This window comes from Vipera ursinii (genome assembly GCF_947247035.1).
Source record: "Vipera ursinii genome assembly, chromosome: 2".
Classification (NCBI taxonomy): Eukaryota; Metazoa; Chordata; class Lepidosauria; order Squamata; family Viperidae; genus Vipera; species Vipera ursinii.
In genome coordinates this window covers 11,768,669-11,790,437 of record NC_139513.1, presented here as the reverse complement: position 1 = coordinate 11,790,437, position 21,769 = coordinate 11,768,669, and the positions used below count along the sequence as shown (strand labels likewise).

The window sequence follows — 21,769 nt, the reverse complement described above, 5'->3', positions numbered from 1 at the left end:
CCTATGTCCTTTTAGGATAGTTTAGAAGAACACACGTGTAACCATGATTGGTCTATTTGAATAACAATAAAATGTGATTGGTTGCTTTTGCTATAAATAAACAAGGTCCACTGCTCCTGGTGGTGCAGTGTCCAGCATCCAGTGTGCATCCCAGGAGCAGCGGGGCCCTTTCCCCGAGAGATCTCTGTGTCTTTCTTTCATGGGCGCTAACCCTGGGCAGGAGCAGCCTCTGCCCAGCTTCACCAGCAGCATCCCAGCAACAGCAGCTTCCCTGAATCCCTGCAGTTGAGTATCTTTTTGGGTGCTCTGACTGAAGTCCACTTTCTAATACATACACACAGAGAGAAATACACACAGAATGTTTTGTTTGGACTTGATTGTCCTTAGGGCATCAGACAACTGTGATCCAGGGATTCGGTTGGCCTCTCTCCCATCCGAGTAGGAATTGCAAAGGAATGATCTCAGTTCAGACAGTCTGGAGCCCATCCAAGGGTTGTGGAATAAGCCAGGTGTGGCCCCACGGAGAAACTGTTACCTGGGAAGCCAGTGGCTGCTCCGTCCCTTTGCCTTCTTGCCAATGGCAGGCGTGGCACTTCCTGCTGAAGAAGCATAGGTGTGTCTCGGGCGGCAGAGGGGAGGCCACGGAGCCTCAGGCCACGTTCAGTCTGAGGGGATGCTGGAGAAACCTGGAAATCCTTTGGGAAATGTTGCCTAGAAAAGGTATGGAAGATGCGGCTTGGAAAACGGCGCAAGGCTGCAAAGGTCGTTGGTCTGGGGCTGGAGGTTGCATTTCTCCCTGCCAGCGCTGGAGCTGGGCTGGGGTCAGTGCAGCTGGCTGAAACGGCTGAAATCCCCCCCCCCGCCTCCACATAAGGGCCAGCTCTAGCCCCAGTACTGTGGTCAGTGAGGATTTCTTTGCGTAACCAGGTTGAGGCGGCTCAGGCCTGTGGGGGGGTGGGGGGGACTACAGCTTTGGTTCCCCCTTCAGCAGCCCCAAACTCATAGTGCCCTGTGCCAGGTGCCCGGGACCTCCCCCCACCCAACGGCAACCCCAGAGCCTTTGCCAGGGCTGCCCTCCACTTAGCATCCCTCAGGATCACTTAATGGGCACAATCAGGAGTGGGCATTGAGCTCCTTCAGCCAGGTGGCCTCTTACCTCACTTAGTAGCTGCTTCATTGAACGACCGAGATTCCAGTCCCAATCGCGGTCACGAGGACTACCGTACCTTCTTCCCCTCGACTTAGGAGAAGAAACAAGGTTAGAGTCGATGAGCAGCAGAAGAGTTTTGCTTCCTAGAGCTGTGAGGGCTCCATCTTGGGTGTACTGAGTGCCCATGTCCCGGTCAGAGGGTGGGACTGGAAGACCTTCATGGTCCCTTTCAAGTCTAAGATTTTGTGACTCTGTACCACTCTCAAAAGGAAATACCACTCTCATCTTTTTTTTAATTCCACCAGCAGGAAAATCAAGGTGACCTGCAAGCCAACTATCAACAGACAGGAGAAAATCGGCACAAGGTAGCAGCTGCCTGAAAGCATGGAGCCTGGGAAACTCTCGGATCCCCCGTCAGACACAAGCAGCACTCCGGAAGACCAGGAAAGAACCTATGAATGCTCAGAGTGTGGGAAATCCTTTCCTTGCCGGTCCCTCCTTTTGACCCACAGGAAGATCCATGTGAGAAGTGGATCCAGTGAAGGTTTGGAGGGTGAGAAATCCTTCTCTGGAAAAAACCCCAAAGATCTTAGAAGCCCTCCCAGACAAAAACCCCATAAATGTGAGGAATGTGGCTTATGCTTTGGTCGAAAGTCACACCTTCTTACACATCAGAAAATCCACACCGGAGAGAAACCCTATCAATGTCTGGAATGTGGGAAATTTTTCCGTGAAAAATCCCATGTCAGAGACCACAAGAGAATTCACACCGGGGAGAAACCTTACAAGTGTTGGGAATGTGGGAAGAGCTTTTCTCACAATTCGAGTCTTTGGGTCCATGAGAAGATTCATGCGGGAATAAAATCTTACAAATGCTTTGAGTGTGGGAAATCTTTCACCCAGAGTTCAAGTCTTCGGACTCATGAGAAAACACACAGAGGGGAGAAAAACGAAAAGTGCCTCGAATGTGGGAAATGTTTTTACAGGAAATCACACCTGATGCGACATCAGAGATGTCACACTGGAGAAAAACCCTATGAATGCCCAGAATGTGAGAGACGATTTATGTGTTCTTCTGAACTTCAGACACACCAGAAATGGCACAAAGGAGAGCTACCCTATAAATGCATGGAATGTGGGAAAGGTTTTATTTCGCCAACCCATCTTAAGATTCATCAGAGAACCCACACAGGGGAGAAGCCATTCAAATGTGGGGAGTGTGGAAAATGCTTCACCCTAAAACATAGCCTTAAAAACCATCAGAGGGTCCACACCGGAGAGAAGCCATATAGATGCATTGAATGTGGGAAATGTTTTGCTGACAAAGGAGGCCTTAGGAGTCATCATAAAACCCACACAGGGGAGAAGCCACATCAATGCTTCGAATGTGGACAATTCTATCGTACCTCATCCGCCCTTAAAAGTCATGTGAAAATTCACACAGGGGAAAGAAAATACAAATGTTTAGACTGTGGGAGAACATTTGCTGATGCAAGTTCCCTCAGAAGCCACAGCCGAATCCATACAGGGGAGTCACCCTATAAATGCTCAGAGTGCGGTAAATATTTTTCTTGCAAATATACTCTTTTGACGCATCAGCGAACCCACACAGGGGACAAGCCATTCAAATGTGGGGAGTGTGGAAAATGCTTCACCCTAAAACATATCCTTAAAAGCCATCAGACGGTCCACACCGGAGAGAAGCCATATAGATGCATTGAATGTGGGAAATGTTTTCCTCACAAACGAAGCCTTTGGAGTCATCATAAAACTCACAAGGGGGAGAAGCCATTCAAATGTGGGGAGTGTGGAAAATGCTTCACCCTAAAACATATCCTTAAAAGCCATCAGACGGTCCACACCGGAGAGAAGCCATATAGATGCATTGAATGTGGGAAATGTTTTGCTCACAAACGAAGCCTTTGGAGACATCGTAAAACTCACACGGGGAGAAGCCACATCAATGCTTCGAATGTGGACAATTTTATTCTACCACATCAAACCTTAGACGTCATGTAAGAATTCACACAGGGGAAAGAAAATACAAATGTTTAGACTGTGGGAGATCATTTGCTGACTCACATCCCCTTAGAGGTCACAGCCGAATCCATACAGGGGAGTCGCCCTATAAATGCTCAGAGTGTGATAAATATTTTTCTCGGAAAGAGACTCTTTTGAAGCATCAGCGAATCCACACCGGAGAAAAACCATAGAAATGCCTGGAGTGTGAGAAATGTTTTGCCCAAGCTTCATCATTTCACACCAGAAGTCACGCAGGGAAGAGGCCTTCCAAGTGTGCAGAGCGTGAGAAAACTTTTCATTGTAAATCACAGATAAAATATATCAGAAAGTCCATAGCAGAGATAAATCTCTTCAGTCGTGAACCGTCTGGGAAAAAACTTTTTTCAAAAGTAACACCTTGCAATTTTCCAGGAATGTTACACAGTGACAGAAGAGAAAACCTACCGTTTTTGGCGTGGGAAAAATGTTTTTCCTAGTCATTTAACCTCAAATCCATCACAGAGCACACAGTGAAGCAAAAGGGCCTAAATGTTCGGAGTGTGAGAATGTTTTGTTCACAAAGCGGCATGAGTACCTGACCAGAATGATCACACAAAAAAGTCATAAGTCTGGAGAGAATGTGTAATGTTTTGGAGAGTACAGATAGTCCTCAACATATGACCACAATTGGGAATGGATTTTTGGTCATAAATTGCAACAGTCATAATTCAAGGCACCCAGATATTTTTGTTAATTCTTATTCAGCCTTTGTTGATCAATGTGGAGAAATGGAGAGTTGGAGAGGAGAAAACGGGGAGAAGGGTGGAACGGAGATGTGTCCGGTTTGTTTGATCTGTGAATGTAATCCCTAATAAAATTATTGTTGAAATAATGAAGAGGACTATTTTCAGGGTCACTGGGGTGGGCATTAAACAAGTCAAGATGTTAGTGTACGAAGGCCCCCGCTCCCCAAATTAAAATATTCTTTATTCTTAATGTTAGAAAAAGGCAGAATATTATATTTCCCCAAAAGGAGAAATGGAGAAAAATCTAAATAAAGGCAGAAAGCAACTCAATAGCTTGAGGCTTAATAGCCTGCATGTTTATTTTTTATATCTCTCAGGTTTTATGTCTTATATGTATATCTCTCAGGTTTTTATGCCTCATATATTATGTTTATTTTATATATCTCAGGTTTATGTACTATATATGTATGCATGTTTATTTCCTATATTCTCAGGTTTATTACTTATATCTTAGGTGTTTTATGACAACTAGCGAACTACAAACGTGTATTTGCATTTGTATAACTACCGTTATATGGTTTATATGGTGGTATTATGTAATACCAGACGGGGAGTATGCTGCCACCACCTGGCTGTTTTGGAGAAATTACAATGTGGGCAGTCAGACCCTCCTATCCTATGATGTATTTCCTCTTCCCTCCCCTTTCTGGGATGGACTTCCTCCTCCTTTGTCCCTGGAGATTGCTCATTCTCCATTAACCAGCAAACGTGATAACAGCAGACGTGGGCTCCCAGCAGACATGGGCTCCAGATCCACGTGCAGGCGCTGTGAGTTATTACCAACTTCTGACCTTGAAATACTGAACAATATCTCCTAACTCACCTTACTTGATGTATTCTACTCTACATGTGAATAAAGGTATTTTTGGATGAAGTATTTCATGAGTTCAACTATCTGGAGAGGGCGGTTAAAGGTGATGGCATCTGCCTATACAGACCACAGGAGTCTTAACAAGGAGATTATTCACGATACAATCAGCTTGATCCAGAATACACACTCATGATTAATTGAACCACATCTTAGGAAACACCTTGTAGGTCACAGGAAGTGCAACTTTGAATTTTATGTGTCTTTTTTATCTTTCAATTTATCAGAGTTCTTTATGCAGACGTTTCATTACCCAGCTAGGTAACATTATCAGTTCTAGGTGACATTGTTAGCAGGGATGCTGTTCCCTAATTGGGTAATGAAACATCTGCAAGGAAACCACCAAGCTCAGAGAGCACCAAAGACCCCGCAGTTCAGCCCTGAGCTACAAACAATCCATTCGGGAGCTGAGGCCTCTTGGATCCTCCATCCTTCTCCAGCGTGTTTGGCGTGATCTCCATGGAGAGCAATGCAGGTGTCCAGTCCAATCTCCTTTTTCAAGAGTTCTTCATAAAAATTCCACTGTGGAGCAAGCGGAGTTTTTGTGTGATTGAAGAAATTCATCCTTCTTGACATCTTGGTGTTTGTAGTAAGAACATTATATTGTAAGAATATTATGCAATGTTCAATTTAGTGTGAACTTTAAATAGTTACCAGGTTGTGTTTCATGTGACCCAAAATTCAATTCATGTGAGGCTTTTATGTGTGCAATAAAAGCTTCTGTGTGTACAGCTGTGGTTTTAACTATACATTTTTTAAGGATCTTCTTGTTATTCATTACTGATGTTTCATTATTATTCATATACTATATTATATTCAATATTTTTCTTTCCAACTTACATCTGTCTGGAACCAATTACCCTATTTTCCATAGAGAAATAGAGAAACTTCAAATAGTCTAAATTTCATGCAATCTTTTGTGGGATTCCTTAGCGTCAGTAAACCAGACCTACCTTAACTCCTCGATTGCCCTGAACTGTGGTGTTAATTCTCTTCTCCTCCGTCCTCCGTGACATGGCATTTCATCCCCAGCACAACACAGCATAATTTCCTGGCTGTTTCAGTTTGAAAGTGATTTTTTCCCTCTTGATCCCATAGAAACATCCTTTATGACATAGTTGCTGAAGTGCCCAGAAGCTGGGATCTGCCCGACTCCTATTGGCTGCTTCAGGGGGCTCCTGACATCTTCCCTCCCCCTCCAAGCACAGGGTGGGAGTCCCTGTGAGCACCTTGATCCGGACCCGTGGATCCCCAGAGGCACCTGGTACCCTGATGCTGGTCAGGTCTTATGGGGCCGTGGAAGTTCAGCACAGGCAGCCATCAGCCTGCGACCGTTTGAAGTTACGACGGACTTCGCTCACAAAAGCCATGACCCAGATCAATAACGGGCAGACTCCATTACAGTTTTAAGTTGAGGACCACCTAAACATATTTATTTCCATTTCTTTATTATCAAATTTGGACACCAACCAACTCACTCACTCTCCGATTGACTTATTTCCCTATTTGGCAAAACATTTATCCCTGCATTTGAACCAGTGGGCCCCCTTCCTGGTCCGGCTAGATGGCAAATCATTATCAGTCAGGATCTGGGTTAATTATCATTTTTTAAATGGTTTGTCTCCCTTTCCTTCTTCAGCTGCTCCTTGCAAATGGCACTTGCCAGCCACACTGACCTAGAACAAGTTCTGCTCTTGAATATGTATTTGGATCCTTACATTTCTCCTTCTCCATGAAGGCTGGGTTTCTACTCCCATAACGCCTTCGCATGGGAGTTGTGATCCAACAACTCTGCATCCTCCAGGCAGGTGAGCTGCTCTTAAGACATCTAAAGGTTACATTTGATAATGTTTGGAGCTGGTGAACAGGCCACATAAGCTTAATATATATTCAAAAGTTGAAATATCCTTAAGAGGCCCAAATCGACATTGAGTGCCAAGGGAGGGGTGGGGTAGAGAATAATAAGAAGGGGTCTCCTCAGGGCCCTACAAACAGTGTATAAGTCACTGTGTAAAACGGGAGACCCCGAAGCCCAGCAGTGGCTCAAGTGTTTTTATCCTTGGGAGGGAAGCAGGGACCCAGCATCCACAGCGCCTCTCCGATTCCGGGCAGAAGGGAGGGGAAGGCAGAGGGGGGGCCCGTCTGTTCTCTCCTGGGCTCCTGCGCAGCTGGAGATGGAGATCTTCGGGATCCAGAAGGGATCCGCTCGGGGGTCTTTCCGTTCCTCCCCCAGGCGATCCCCCAACCTCGGCTGCACGGAGGACCCTGCCCCGCTTCCCCTCCCCTCCCGTCTCGGCCGCGGAGGGGAGCCCGGGAGGGGGAGGGGAGGGGGCGGCCAAGGGGCGGGGCTGCAAGGCGGAGGCGGAGTCCGAGAGGAAGAGAGAAGCCCCGCCCTCCCTCGCTGGATCTCCGCTTCTGGATCCCTCTCCGGGCAGGTCTGGCTGCTCTCCTCCCTCCGGCCTTCGGGGCGCCCCTCCCGCCAGGAGAGCTTTTCCCCGCCGGGAGAAAGGTAGCTGCGGATCCGCCTCTTCGTCCTGCAAGGATTTCCTTGGGGAGATTCGGCTCTGGCGTCGCCTGCAGGGAGCGGATCCCTTCCCTTCCCTCCTGGGGGACAAAGGGGGATCCCTCCCCGGGCTGGATCTGCAACTGACGCCATTGCAATGGGGAGGGGAGGGTTTGGGGGGAAAGAAAACAAATTTAAATGGAGTGAATTGATCCCAGGTGAGATCCTCTTTTTTGTGCTCAGCTTAAAAGGGCAGCAAGGAAACCCTTTGTGTTTATGCGAAGAGTTACTTTGCTTCTGCTTTAAAAGATTGTGTGGAAGCCCTAAAAAGCATTTCCCCCCCCCCACTTTTTTTGGGTTTTTTTGCCCTGAGGAGGCTGTGATGAGGCAGCCCCTTCGTGGTGGATATTTTACAAAGCAGAAGTTTTAAGGAGGCTTTCAGGCTGGCCTTGTAAAGCAGGTAATAGAACAAGCTGATGGCTAGAAGGCTGCCTTCCATAATTTTAAATATTTTTCAAAACGGCTATCGGAGGCAGCTGCAGAGACCTGTAATCTTTGTGGCTTTGCATTCTCCAAAAAGCTTAAGGAAGAGCAGCCCTCTTCACACATGCTCTGCCGCACCTGATCTCTCTCATCTTCCACTGAGTTTTTCCTACTCACAACTCTGCCTTGGTCCCTATTGGACTTCATCTTGCTGGTTTCTCTCCCGTTTTGGCTCATCAATATCTTCCTGAATAATGATTCTATCTCCATTATTTTGGATTGTGAAGAAATAATCCTATTTTCTCCTCCCTCTTCCAGGTCACTTACAGATTATGTTCAGCATTCCTCTCGGCATCTGAGCCTTTTTCCTTTCCCTTTGCAGGAGGTGAGTGAAGATGTGGCCTTGAGCTCCACAGAGGAGAAGGGGCGTTCTTGGATCGGGACCCACAAACTCCATTCTAGAGAATTTGGAAATCGAGGCCTGGTTGGAGAAGCAGCTTCCTGCACAAAGGGCCAGTCGGTCAGGTGAGATCAAATCGGTCAGACGAAATTGAACCGGTCAGTGGTGAGGATCATGCCTGGCCTTGATTCAGAGCAGTAACAAGTGATCTAGGGATCTCTTAGTTGCAACTTTAAAGGTGATTAAACATATTTTTCATTTCACTTTGGGGAAGCTTAGAAAAGGTATGGAAGATGCGGCTTGGAGAATGGCGCAAGGCTGCAAAGGCCATTGGTCTGGGGCTGGAGGTCGCATTTCTTGCTGCCAGTGGTGGAGCTGGGCTGGGGTCAGTGCAGCTGGCTGAAACGGCTGAAATTCCCCCCCCCCCCGCCTCCACATATGGGCCAGCTCTAGCCCCAGGACTGCGGTCAGTCAGGATTTCTTTGCGTGGCCAGGCTGAGGTGGCTCAGCCCTGCGGAGAGGGGGCGGCTACAGCTTTGGCTCCCCCTTCAGCAGCCCCAAACTCATAGTGCCCTGTGCCAGGTGCCTGGGACCTGCCCCCAACCCGGGGCACCCCCAGAGCCTTTGCCAGGGCAGTCCTCCGCTTATCATCCCTCAGGATCACTTAATGGGCACAATCAGGAGTGGGCATTGAGCTTCTTTAGCCAGGTGGTCTGTCACCTCACTTAGTTGCTGCTTCATTGAACGACCAAGATTCCAGACCCAATTGCGGTCACGAGGACTACCTTCTTCCCCTCGACTTAGGAGAAGAAACAAGGTTAGAGTCGATGAGCAGCAGAAGAGTTTTGCTTCCTAGAGCTGTGAGGGCTGCATCTCGGGTGTACTGAGTGCCCATGTCCCGGTCAGAGGGTGGGACTGGAAGACCTTCATGGTCCCTCTCAAGTCTAAGATTTTGTGACTGTACCACTCTCAAAAGGAAATACTACTCTCATCTTCTTTTTCATTCCACCAGCAGGAAAATCAAGGTGACCTGCAAGCCAACTATCAACAGAGAGGAGAAAATCGGCACAAGGTAGCAGCTGCCTGAAAGGATGGAGCCTGGGAAACTCTCGGATCCCCCGTCAGACACAAGCAGCACTCCGGAAGACCAGGAAAGAACCCATGAATGCTCAGAGTGTGGGAAATCCTTTCCTTGCCGGTCCCTCCTTTTGACCCACAGGAAGATCCATGTGAGAAGTGGATCCAGTGAAGGTTTGGAGGGTGAGAAATCCTTCTCTGGAAAAAAACCCAAAGATCTTAGAAGCCCCCCTAGACGAAAAGCCTATAAATGTGAGGAATGTGGCTTATGCTTTGGTCGAAAGTCAAGCCTTCTTACACATCAGAAAATCCACACCGGAGAGAAACCCTATCAATGTCTGGAATGTGGGAAATTTTTCCGTCTAAAATCCCATGTCAGAAACCACGAGATGCTTCACACTGGGGAGAAACCTTACAAGTGTTGGCAATGTGGGAAGAGCTTTTCTCAGAGTTCAAATCTTTGGGTCCATGAGAAGATTCATACAGGAATAAAATCTTACAAATGCTTTGAGTGTGGAAAATCTTTCACCCAGAGTTCAGGTCTTCGGACTCATGAGAAAATACACAGAGGGGAGAAAAACGAAAAGTGCCTCGAATGCGGGAAATGTTTTTCCGGGAAATCAAGCCTGGTGCGACATCAGAGACTTCACACCGGAGAGAGACCCTATGAATGCCCAGAATGTGAGAGACGATTTGTGGGTTCTTCTGAATTTCAAAGACACCAGAAATGGCACAAAGGATTGCTACCCTATAAATGTATGGAATGTGGGAAAAGTTTTATTTCGCCAACCCATCTTAAGATTCATCAGAGAACCCACACAGGGGAGAAGCCATTCAAATGTGGGGAGTGTGGAAAATGCTTCACCCTAAAACATAGCCTTAAAAACCATCAGAGGGTCCACACCGGAGAGAAGCCATATAGATGCATTGAATGTGGGAAATGTTTTGCTTACAAAGGAGGCCTTAGGAGTCATCATAAAACCCACACAGGGGAGAAGCCACATCAATGCTTCGAATGTGGACAATTCTATCGTACCTCATCCGCCCTTAAAAGTCATGTGAAAATTCACACAGGGGAAAGAAAATACAAATGTTTAGACTGTGGGAGAACATTTGCTGGTGCAAGTTCCCTCAGAAGCCACAGCCGAATCCATACAGGGGAGTCGCCCTATAAATGCTCAGAGTGCGATAAATATTTTTCTTGCAAATATACTCTTTTGATGCATCAGCGAACCCACACAGGGGAGAAGCCATATACATGCATTGAATGTGGGAAATGTTTTGCTCAGAAAGGAAACCTTTGGAGACATCATAAAACTCACACGGGGGAGAAGCCATTCAAATGTGGGGAGTGTGGAAAATGCTTCACCCTAAAAAAGAGCCTTAAAAGCCATCAGACGGTCCACACCGGAGAGAAGCCATATAGATGCATTGAATGTGGGAAATGTTTTGCTCAGAAAGGAAACCTTTGGAGACATCATAAAACCCACACGGAGAAGCCACATCAATGCTTCGAATGTGGACAATTCTATCGTACCTCATCCGCCCTTAAAAGTCATGTGAAAATTCACACAGGGGAAAGAAAATACAAATGTTTAGACTATGGGAGAACATTTGCTGGTGCAAGTTCCCTCAGAAGCCACAGCCGAATCCATACAGGGGAGTCGCCCTATAAATGCTCAGAGTGCGATAAATATTTTTCTTGCAAATATACTCTTTTGATGCATCAGCGAACCCACACAGGGGAGAAGCCATATACATGCATTGAATGTGGGAAATGTTTTGCTCAGAAAGGAAACCTTTGGAGACATCATAAAACTCACACGGGGGAGAAGCCATTCAAATGTGGGGAGTGTGGAAAATGCTTCACCCTAAAACATAGCCTTAAAAGCCATCAGACGGTCCACACCGGAGAGAAGCCATATAGATGCATTGAATGTGGGAAATGTTTTGCTCAGAAAGGAAACCTTTGGAGACATCATAAAACCCACACGGAGAAGCCACATCAATGCTTCGAATGTGGACAATTCTATCGTACCTCATCCGCCCTTAAAAGTCATGTGAAAATTCACACAGGGGAAAGAAAATACAAATGTTTAGACTGTGGGAGATCATTTGCTGACTCACGTTCCCTTAGAGGTCACAGCCAAATCCATACAGGGGAGACGCCCTACAAATGCTCAGAGTGTGATAAATATTTTTCTCGGAAAGAGACTCTTTTGAAGCATCGGCGAATCCACACTGGAGAAAAACCATAGAAATGCCTGGAGTGTGGGAAATGTTTTGCCCAAGCTTCATCATTTCACACCAGAAGTCACGCAGGGAAGAGGCCTTCCAAGTGTGCAGAGCGTGAGAAAACTTTTCATTGTAAATCACAGATGAAATATATCAGAAAGTCCATAGCAGAGATAAATCTCTTTTTTTTTATTAAAGAGTTTTACAAAAACAGAATTTTACAATATATCACCCAATCCCTCCCACCCCAAACCCACCCACGTCCCCCCCCACTTCCCAGAGCTAAATACAGGATTATAGTTACAATAATCATATTCTAAATAAAAATTATGCATAATATACAATTAACCAAATTCATAATGTGCTTTAACTCCCCTTTAACATAACTACAAACAAAGTACCAATAACAATATCCCACTAAAATCTACTCATAAGCTAAATGGAACTTTTTAGCCCCATATTTGTTCTGAATATAATTTATCCATCTCCTCCAAACTGAAATATATCTTTCCTGTGAATGATCTTTCAAATAAGCAGAAATCTTAGACATTTCTGCAAGATTCGAAACTTTAAACACCCATTCTTCTGTAGTGGGCAAACTATCCTTCTTCCAATATTGTCCCACCAGTAACCGTGCTGCTGTTATCATATTCAACATCAAATTAGTTTCTTTAACATCACAATCTACAACAATACCCAATAGAAATAATTGGGGAGTAAACTTTATCTTTCTCTTAAAAATCTTTTGAATGTTCCACCAAATTTTGATCCAAAAAGCTTTTATGTTTCTACAAGTCCACCACATGTGAAAATAGGTAGCTTCTAAACTACCACACCTCCAACATTTAGACTGTAAATTAGGATACATGTTGGACAACTTCTTGGGATCCAGATGCCATCTATAAAACATTTTATAAAATTTTTATCTTAAGTTTTGAGCCTGAGTAAATTTAACATTTCTGACCCAAATTATCTCCCAGGTGTCCAACGAGATTGGTTCCTGAATATTTTGTGCCCACTTTATCATACAGTCTTTAACCAATTCCGTTTCCGAATCCAATTCAATTAAAGCATTATAAATCCTCTTTATATGTGCACAATTTAAATCTCTAATTTGTTTTACTAAATTTTGATCTGTAATTGTGATGCCAACCTTTTGATCTAACTTCCACCTAGCTTTCAATTGGGTATATTGAAACCAAGAGTAACTTATATTTTCTTGTCTTAACTCCTCTAATGATTTAAGTTGCCAATCATTCCCTTGCAATCTAAGTAATTCCTTGTAGGAAACCATATCCATACTCACTCCCATAGATACGCCCTCTATCGCGTGTCCAGGAATTCCCCAAATCTGTATTTTATAATTTAACTTATAATAATACTTTTTCCAGACACGCAATAAAGCACTTCTAAGAATGTGGGATTTAAAAGCCCTGTCCACCTTCTTATCGTAAAGCAAATATGCATGCCATCCATATACCAAATCCCATCACTCAAGATAAAGTATTCTCTTGTTGGTTAAATTAAGCCAATCACTAATCCAAGTCAAGGCAACCGCATCATAGTACAATTTCAAATTCGGCGCCTTGAGTCCCCCTCTTTCCCTGGCATCTTGTAAAATCTTAAATTTAACTCTTGGTTTTTTCCCCGCCCACATAAATTTGTTAATACCCTTCTGCCATTGATCAAGGTTGGCATCCTTTTTCAATATAGGTATCATTTGAAACAGAGATAAATCTCTTCAGTCGTGAACCATCTGGGAAAAACCTTTTTTCAAAAGTCACACCTTGCACTTTTCCAGGAATTTTACACAGTGACAGAAGGGAAAACCTATCATTTTTGGCGTGGGAAAAATGTTTTTCCTAGTCAATTAACCTCAGTTCCATCACAGAGCACACACTGAAGCAAAAGGGCCTAAATGTTCGGAGTGTGAGAATGTTTTGTTCACAAAGCGGCATGAGTAACTGACCAGAATGATCACACAAAAAAGTCATAACTCTGGAGAGAATGTGTAATGTTTTCGAGAGTACGGATAGTCCTCAACATATGACCACAATTGGGAATGGATTTCTGGTCATAAATTGCTACAGTCATAATTCAAGGCACCCAGATATTTTTGTTAATTCTTATTCAGCCTTTGTTGATCAATGTGGAGAAATGGAGAGTTGGAGAGGAGAAAACGGGGAGAAGGGTGGAACGGAGATGCGTCCGGTTGTAAAGTCTTGATGTTGAATATATTCTGGCTGAGGATGAAAAGGGTAAATTTCATTTTCTTACTCTCTTTTTTGGAGGCAATTATTGTCTTTTTTCACATTGTCTTTTTCATATGTAAATGCACACATGGTATATTCACTTATACTGTACATACTTGGATTAAGTTTGTTTGATTTGTGAACATAATCCCTAATAAAATTATTGTTGAAATAATGAAGAGGACTATTTTCAGGGTACAGGCTGGGGCGGGGATTAAACAAGTCAAGATGGTAGTGTAGGAAGGCCCCCCCTCCCCAAATTAAAATATTCTTTATTCTTAATGTTAGAAAGAGGCAGAATATTATATTTCCCCAAAAGGAGAAATGGAGAACAATCCAAATAAAGGCAAAAAGCAGCTTAATAGCTTGAGGCTTAATAGCCTCAAGCAAAATTCTCAAATCTTTAGAAATTTATTTATTTACAGGACCTTCTAGGCCAGTGATGGCGAACCTTTTAGAAACCCGAGTGTCCAAACGGCAACCCAAAACCCACTTATATATCACTGGGTGCCAGGTGGGTGTGGCCCACTGGGTCGGCATGGCTGTGGTGGTCATGGCAGATTGGGTGGGTGTGGTCACCTCAATGTTGCTGGTGGGAAGGGACACCTGTGGGGGGTGGGCAGGGTTGGGGGAGATCCAGGAGGTCTCTGGCAGGTGGGGCGGTAGGCAGGAGGGAGGGTGGGGGTGCCATTGCCATGGGGCAAGGCAAGGGCTGGAGCAGCTGCTGCCTGATACCATCGGCCCCCGCACTCAGAGGCCAGCAAGCGTATGGGGGCCGACGGTGTCCGTCAGTAGCCACAGCCTGCCGGCCCCTTGACCGGTGCACTCTGGCGCTCCGCAGTCCGTCGCCAGCAGTTGAAAGAAGTCGCCTCCAAGATGGATGGTCAGGCAACAGCTGAGGAGGCAATGCAGTGGGTCATGCCTGGGAAAAGGAGAGCGTGCGAGGCCAGGAGGGACGGATGTGGCGGGAGGGAAACCAGCCGTGCCGGGATGCATTCGGCCACACGGGATCTTGGCGACCTAGCAGGCGGCTGGTTGAAGTGGGACAGTTGCCACTTCTGGGGCATGGCAAGGGTGCCCACAGAGAGGGCTCTGAGTGCCGCCTCTGGCACCCGTGCCATAGGTTCACCACCACTGTTCTAGGCACAATAGGGATCACCCAACACCCTCTTCTGACTAGGAAAAGACACAAAAGCCCGCCTCATGGCACAACCTGGAAACATTTCCACTTCAAAGTCTCGGAGCCCCATAGAGATCCACCCACTCGCCCAGCCATTTGCTCAGCCACCCCAGAAACGTGCTCCTGTCCCTGAAGTTTCTGGCAAGTAAATAAAGAGACCTCCTTTCCAAAATGCAGCCTGCCTTCAGCTCATTTCTACAGCATCCTCCTGGCTTGGAACAGGACCTGATTTTTTTTCCAACTGTAGTCAAATTATGCCATACTGTGCAGTCAGAATCCGGTTGTTCTTTGGTAGCTATCTTCAGGTGCCTGACACACTGTGCTGCCACCACCTGGCTGTTTTATGATGTATTTCCTCTTCCTTCCCCTTTCTGGAATGGACTTCCTCCTCCTTTGTCCCTGGAGATTGCTCATTCTCCATTAACCAGCAAACGTGATAACAGCAGACGTGGGCGCCCAGCAGACATGGGCTCCAGATCCACATGCAGGCGCTGTGAGTTATTACCAACTTCTGACCTTGAAATACTCAACAATATCTCCTAACTCACCTTGCTTGATGTATTCTACTCTACATGTGAATAAAGGTATTTTGGGGTGATCTAAGTATTTCATGAGTTCAACTATCTGGAGAGGGTGGTTAAAGGTGATGGCATCTGCCTATATAGACCACAGGAGTCTTAACAAGGAGATTATTCACGATACAGTCAGCTTGATCCAGAATACACACTCATGATTAATTGAACCACATCTTAGGAAACACCTTGTAGGTCACAGGAAGTGCAACTTTGAATTATACGTGTCCTTTTTATCTTTCAATTTATCAGAGAGTTCTTTATGCAGACGTTTCATTACCCAGCTAGGTAACATTATCAGTTGTAGGTGACATTGTTAGCAGGGATGCTGTTCCCTAATTGGGTAATGAAACATCTGCAAGGAAACCACCAAGCTCAGAGAGCACCAAAGACCCCGCAGTTCAGCCCTGAGCTACAAACAATCCATTCGGGAGCTGAGGCCTCTTGGATCCTCCATCCTTCTCCAGCGTATTTGGCGTGATCCCCATTGAGAGCAATGCAGGTGTTATCAGTTCTAGGTGACATTGTTAGCAGGGATGCTTGCTGGGAACCTGGAGCTTGTGCAGCCCGGTTGAGAATAGATTCCGCAGAATCACGTCGGGGTATTCCGCAGAATCACGTTGGGGTCACCAGTTGCTGGGAACCTGCTGCTTGTGCAACCTGCTGCTTGTGCAACCGGGTTGAGAATAATTAGCTGCTGGTGAAGCTGGGCAGGGGCTGCTCCCGCCCAGGGTTGGCGCCCATGAACGAAGGACACAGAGATCTCTCGGGGTGAGGGCTCCGCTGCTCCTGGGATGAACACCGAACCACGAGGAGCGGTGGACCTCGTTTATTTATAGTTCAAATTAACCAATCATGATTACATGCTTACATCGTGCCAATCCTGCATGATTTAAGTACACACGTGCTCTTCTAAACCTATCCTGAAAGGAGTCATTGGTGTTAATAGTAGATTCAAATACAGTCATGACCAATCACCTGCAGGAGGCGTCAGAATTTGCCTTATATGGAATAGCCAATGGTGTGAAAGATTCTGTAATTATGCCCTTATATGGCTGTAGCCAATGACATCTCTCCTAGGTTTCTTTGTTTACTTCCTTATTCATGATTCACTGAAGACTTTCCACGGTAGAAAAGTACTAGCCAGCTTCATGTATAGGAACAGAGATCATGGTTATTCCAACACATGAACTATGAGATTAAAGGATAAAGAAGAATCAGAATATTATGAAAGCTGGAACTTATTTTATAAATGGTTGGAAAAGAAAAGCAAAAAGTGAAATTTGTGTATGTATTAATGGATTATGAACTCAGCTCACACGTTGTTTGGAAAATTAACATATGTATGTAAAGAATAAGAAAATAAAATAAAACAAAAACAGAAATATCATCTGATAATCATTTCAATAATAATCTAATTATTCTATTGGTCTCTAGCAGCCCACGTTCCTAAGGTAAAGGTAAAGGTTCCCCCGCACATGCGTGCTAGTCGTTTCCAACTCTAGGGGTCCCAACTCATCTCCGAAGAGCCAGCGCTTGTCCGAGGACGTCTCCGTGGTCATGTGGCCGGCATGACTAGACGCCAAAGGCGCACGGAATGCTGTTACCTTCCCACCGTAGTGGTCCCTATTTTTCTACTTGCATTTTTACGTGCTTTCGAACTGCTAGGTTGGCAGAAGCTGGGACGAGTAACAGGCGCTCACTCTGCTACGCGGCACTCGGGATTCGACCCGCCAAATTAATTAAGACACATCCCATTTGCTCCAGGCCATCCCTGTTCCTAACTTTTAGCTCAGCCTGCAAAATGCCTAACTCTTCCTTACTTTTATCAGCTCTCTAACCGGCCAGAATTGTTACAAGCTTTACACCTGCATATTTCCTGTGAATAAGCATATATATTAAATTTATTTGAACTCTTCAAAAGCTTCAGCCATTATCAAATTTAGATGCCTTTGAAGGCCTTAAGAGCAGCTCACCTGTCTGGGGGCTGCAGAGTTGTTGGATCACAACTCCCATCAGCCAGCAAGATGTTATGGGAGTAGAATCGGAGCCTAACTCACATCTGGAGGATTCCATTTAGGAAATGCTAGCAAGACTCCTTGTGGCAAGACAATCACTGGAGCCACAACCCAAGAAACACAAGGTTAAGCTCCTGTATATAGAATGTAATTTTATTTACTCTGCAGTCCAAATAATTCTTTCTGAAATACAACAATAATTAGAATCATTTAGAGCAGCACCTTCACATGACTGCCATTTGCAAACTTCTATGCTGGTTTGCCCAGAATGTCAAAGGGGAAGCTGGCATGGAAGACTGCAAGTCGCTGGGTAAGTATCTTCCACTCACATAACCTCCCTTGACCCCTCTGCACTCGTGCTGTGCCAGCCACTTGCGGAGTCCCAATTGCCTCCATCCTGACCCACGTGACCCTCGCTCCCCCACGTCCTCTCCCTGTCCTGTCACTCCTCTCCTGCTGCCACACCAGGCCTCTTGTGCACCCCTTGCTCTCTCGCACACCCACCCATGCCACGCCGCTTGCACATCCTTCCTCACCCTCTCCCATAGCCTGGGACACTCCTTGCTCCCTCTCACACAGGTCAGGAGATGCTTTGCAGCTGTGGACCTGGGACTCACAACTTCCTGCCTGTTTCCCCACTGACTCTGTGGGGAGCCTGCAGGAAGTCGCCCCGTCAAATGACCGTGGGATTCAATTAACGACGGCAACCGGGACTGTAGGGATTGTCATCACTCTGCAGTGCAGTGAGGGGTTTATGACGGCATTGTTTAAGGATGGAAACTCCAGTCCCAAATGCTGCCATAAGTGGAACACAGGCTGTGGCTTCTTTTCCTGTTAGCAAGCGTGAAGATCGAGCCAAAGAAAGAATAATGAAATCATTGAAGAATATTCCATTTATCAAACACTGACAAGAATTTTAAAATAACATTTTTCAATATTCCTGAACATCTGCGCCATTTCCATCCAATTTGACTTTCTTTGGTAGAAATACAGGAAAGTGGCAAGAACTTTGCTTTTAACCTTTTTTATTTTCAACTAGACAATCTGTCAATAATAAAAGTGAATATACATTATATACGTGTCCATGTATGATAGTTAATGACCTAAAAGCCAGCCTCCAACACTCCCCAATCCACATCCCAAAAGCCAGACAGTTTTGTAACCACATTATGGGCGCTACACAACCTGATGGCTTTTAAGATCACTTGTGTGATCCTGCAGCAATGGGATCCCAATTTTTCTTTTTCTGCTAGTTCCTGGCATTCATTTTGCCACTTTTTTATCAAAAAACACGCATTTGGAAGAATGGCTTTATGTTTAGGAGTACGATGACTTGCTTAATGACCAGAAACATGTCAGAAAATCAGCTCTGATACATATATGGGTGCCTCGACTAACAACCGTAACAACTTATGACCGGAAATCTCTTCCCAATTGTGACTGTAAGTCATGACTAGCTGCACTCTGCAAAATATCATCATTATCTACTCCGTCCATCACTTATAGCTCTTTTCTCTTGTGTAATCACTTAGTTAAAGTACTAACGCTGCTGTTTTGTGTGCCAACGTATATGCAGTTTTCCTTGATTATGGAATTTAAGGCTACTGGAGTAGGAAAAACATTTTCCCCGCACCAAACAATAGTAGGATTTCCCTTCTGTCACTGTGTGATGTTCCTGGTTAACCTTAAGATGTGACTATTGAAAATCATTTTTTTTTCACAACAGAAGAGATTTATCTCTGTAATGGACATTATGATGCATTTTTAACTCTGATTTACAATGAAAAGGTTTCTCGCACTCTGCACACTTATAAGGCCACTATACTGTGTGATTTCTGGTGTGTTTGCAAAGTGATGAAGGATGGGCAAAACATTTCCCACACGGCAGATATTTGTAGGGTTTCTCTCCAGTGTGGATTTGCTGATGCTTCACAAGTGTATCTTTCCGAGAAAAACATTTATCGCACTCTGAGCATTTATGGGGCTTCTCTCCTGTATGGATTCGGCTGTGACGTTTAAGGTGAGATGAAACAGCAAATGCTCTCCCGCAGTCTAAACATTTGAAGTTTTTTTCCTCTGTGTGAATTTTCTGTCCTGTGTGGACCCTCTGATGGATTCCAAGACTTTGTTTTTGGGAAAAGCATTTCCCACACACCAGACATTTGTGTAGTTTTTCTCCAGTATGGATTCGCTGATGCTTCAAAAGATAATCTTTCCGAGAAAAACATTTATCGCACTCTGAGCATTTAAAGGGCTTCTCTCCTGTGTGGATTCGGCTGTGGCTTCTGAGGGAACTTGCATGAGCGAATGTTCTCCCACAGTCTAAACATTTGTAGTTTTTTTCCCCTGTGTGAGTTTTCACATGACTTTTAAGGGCGGATGAGGTACGATAGAATCGTCCACATTCATTGCATTGATGTGGCTTCTCTCCAGTGTGTGTTTTATGGTGTTTCCAAAGGTCCCCCTTTTGAGTAAAACATTTTCCGCATTCTATGCATCTGTATGGCTTCTCTCCTGTGTGGAGCCTCTGATGCCTTACAAGGTGTGGATTTTGTGAAAAACATTTCCCACACTCCCCACATTTGTATGGTTTTTCCCCTGTGTGGATTCTCTGATGAATCTGAAGCTCTCCTAGCAAACCAAAACTTTTTCCACACTCCCCACATTGATAGGGTTTCTCTCCTTTGTGCCTGTTCTGGTGTCTCCGAAGTTCATAAGAAAACGTAAATCGTTTCTCACATTCTGGGCATTCATAGGGTCTCTGTCTGGTGTGGAGTTTCTGATGTCGCATCAGGTGTGATTTCTGGTAAAAACATTTCCCGCATTGGAGGCACTTTTCCTTTTTCTCCCCTCTGTGCGTTTTCTCATGACTCCGAAGAGATGAACTCCGGATGAAAGATTTTCCACACTCAAAGCATTTGTACGATTTTATTCCTGCATGAATCTTCTCATGGACCCAAAGATGTGCGTTCTGAGAAAAGCTCTTCCCACATTCCCAACACTTGTAAGGTTTCTCCCCGGTGTGAAGCCTCTCGTGGTTTCTGAGATTGGCTTTTTCACTGAAAGATTTCCCACATTCCAGACACTGATAGGGTTTCTCTCCAGTGTGGATTTTCTGATGTGTAAGAAGGTGTGACTTTCGGCCAAAGCATAAGTCGCATTTTATACATCTATAGGGTTTTAGTCTGGGGGGGTTTCTGAGTCTTTTGGTGTCTGTCCCAGAGGATTTCTCACCTTCCAAGCCTTGACTGGATCCACTTCCCATATGGACTTTCTTGTGGGTAAAAAGCAGTGATCTGCGAGGAAAGGATTTCTCACACTCTGAGCATTCATGGGTTTTTTTGTGGTTTTCCGGAGTGCTGATTGTGGCTGACGGGGGATCCAAGAGTTTCCCAGGCTCCATGCTTTCTGGTGGCTGCTGCCTGGTGCTGATTTTCTATTATGTGTTGAATCTTTGGTTACGATCTTTTATCTGCTGTTGGAATGAAAAAGAAATCGAGAATAATATTTCCTTTTGAGAATGCTAAGAGAATCACAAAATCTCAGCCTTGGAAGGGACCTTGAAGGTCTTCCAGTCCCACCCTCTGCCCAGGGTAGGGTCCTTGGTACACCTGAGACAGTGATGGAGGCCCTACATCTGTAGGAGAGATGTCCTCAACTTATGACCACAGTCGGGACTGGCATTTCAGTTGTTCAGTGAAGCAGTGGTTAGGTGAGGAGGAGGACCAGACAATGGTGGTGGGGGAGGTCGTGGAGACCAGGCATAGGCCACCCATGAGTTGGGAGGTTTCTGAAGTGGGATACAAAGCTGCAGCCACCCCTGGAAGCCTGAGCTATACCAGCACAGCCATGAAAAGCAGCCCTGATTGACAACAATACTGGGATTGCGTCTTAAGTGGAGGCCTGGAGTCTTCAACTGTTTCAGCCATCTGCCACTGACCCCTGGACTGGACTTCAGCCCAGTGTCTCCACTGCCACTGAGAAATGAGGCCTTAATCCCCAAAGTGGAGGCCTTTGCAGTCTCGGGCCATTCTCCAAGCCGCATGTTCCATATTGTTGCTAAGCAACGTGTCCCAAAGCATCCGTCAGCTTCTTCAGGGCCCCCTCAACTTCCCATGTTACTAACTTGAGAACTGCAGTGATTAGATGATTCACTTAACAAGTGCGGCAAGAAAGGTCATAAAAAGGGGCAAAAGTCCCCTGAGTCCCACCCTCTGACCAGGA

At 45.3% G+C, this 21,769-nt stretch overlaps 1 protein-coding gene across 3 annotated transcripts in view; it reads left to right on the top strand.

The window, feature by feature from the left end:
• The window catches only part of LOC310636521 (uncharacterized protein), a 194,046-nt gene that overhangs the window by 111,960 nt on the left and 60,317 nt on the right, over positions 1-21,769 (top strand). For 2 of the 3 annotated variants that reach the window (XM_083356441.1, XM_083356440.1), the window contains exon 1: positions 8,279-8,449. The exons of the other annotated variant lie outside the window; for it this stretch is intronic. The gene's annotated coding sequence lies outside the window, so the exon portion shown is untranslated. Of the gene's footprint in view, positions 1-8,278; positions 8,450-21,769 lie in introns of those variants that run through there. 3 annotated transcript variants of the gene reach the window in all.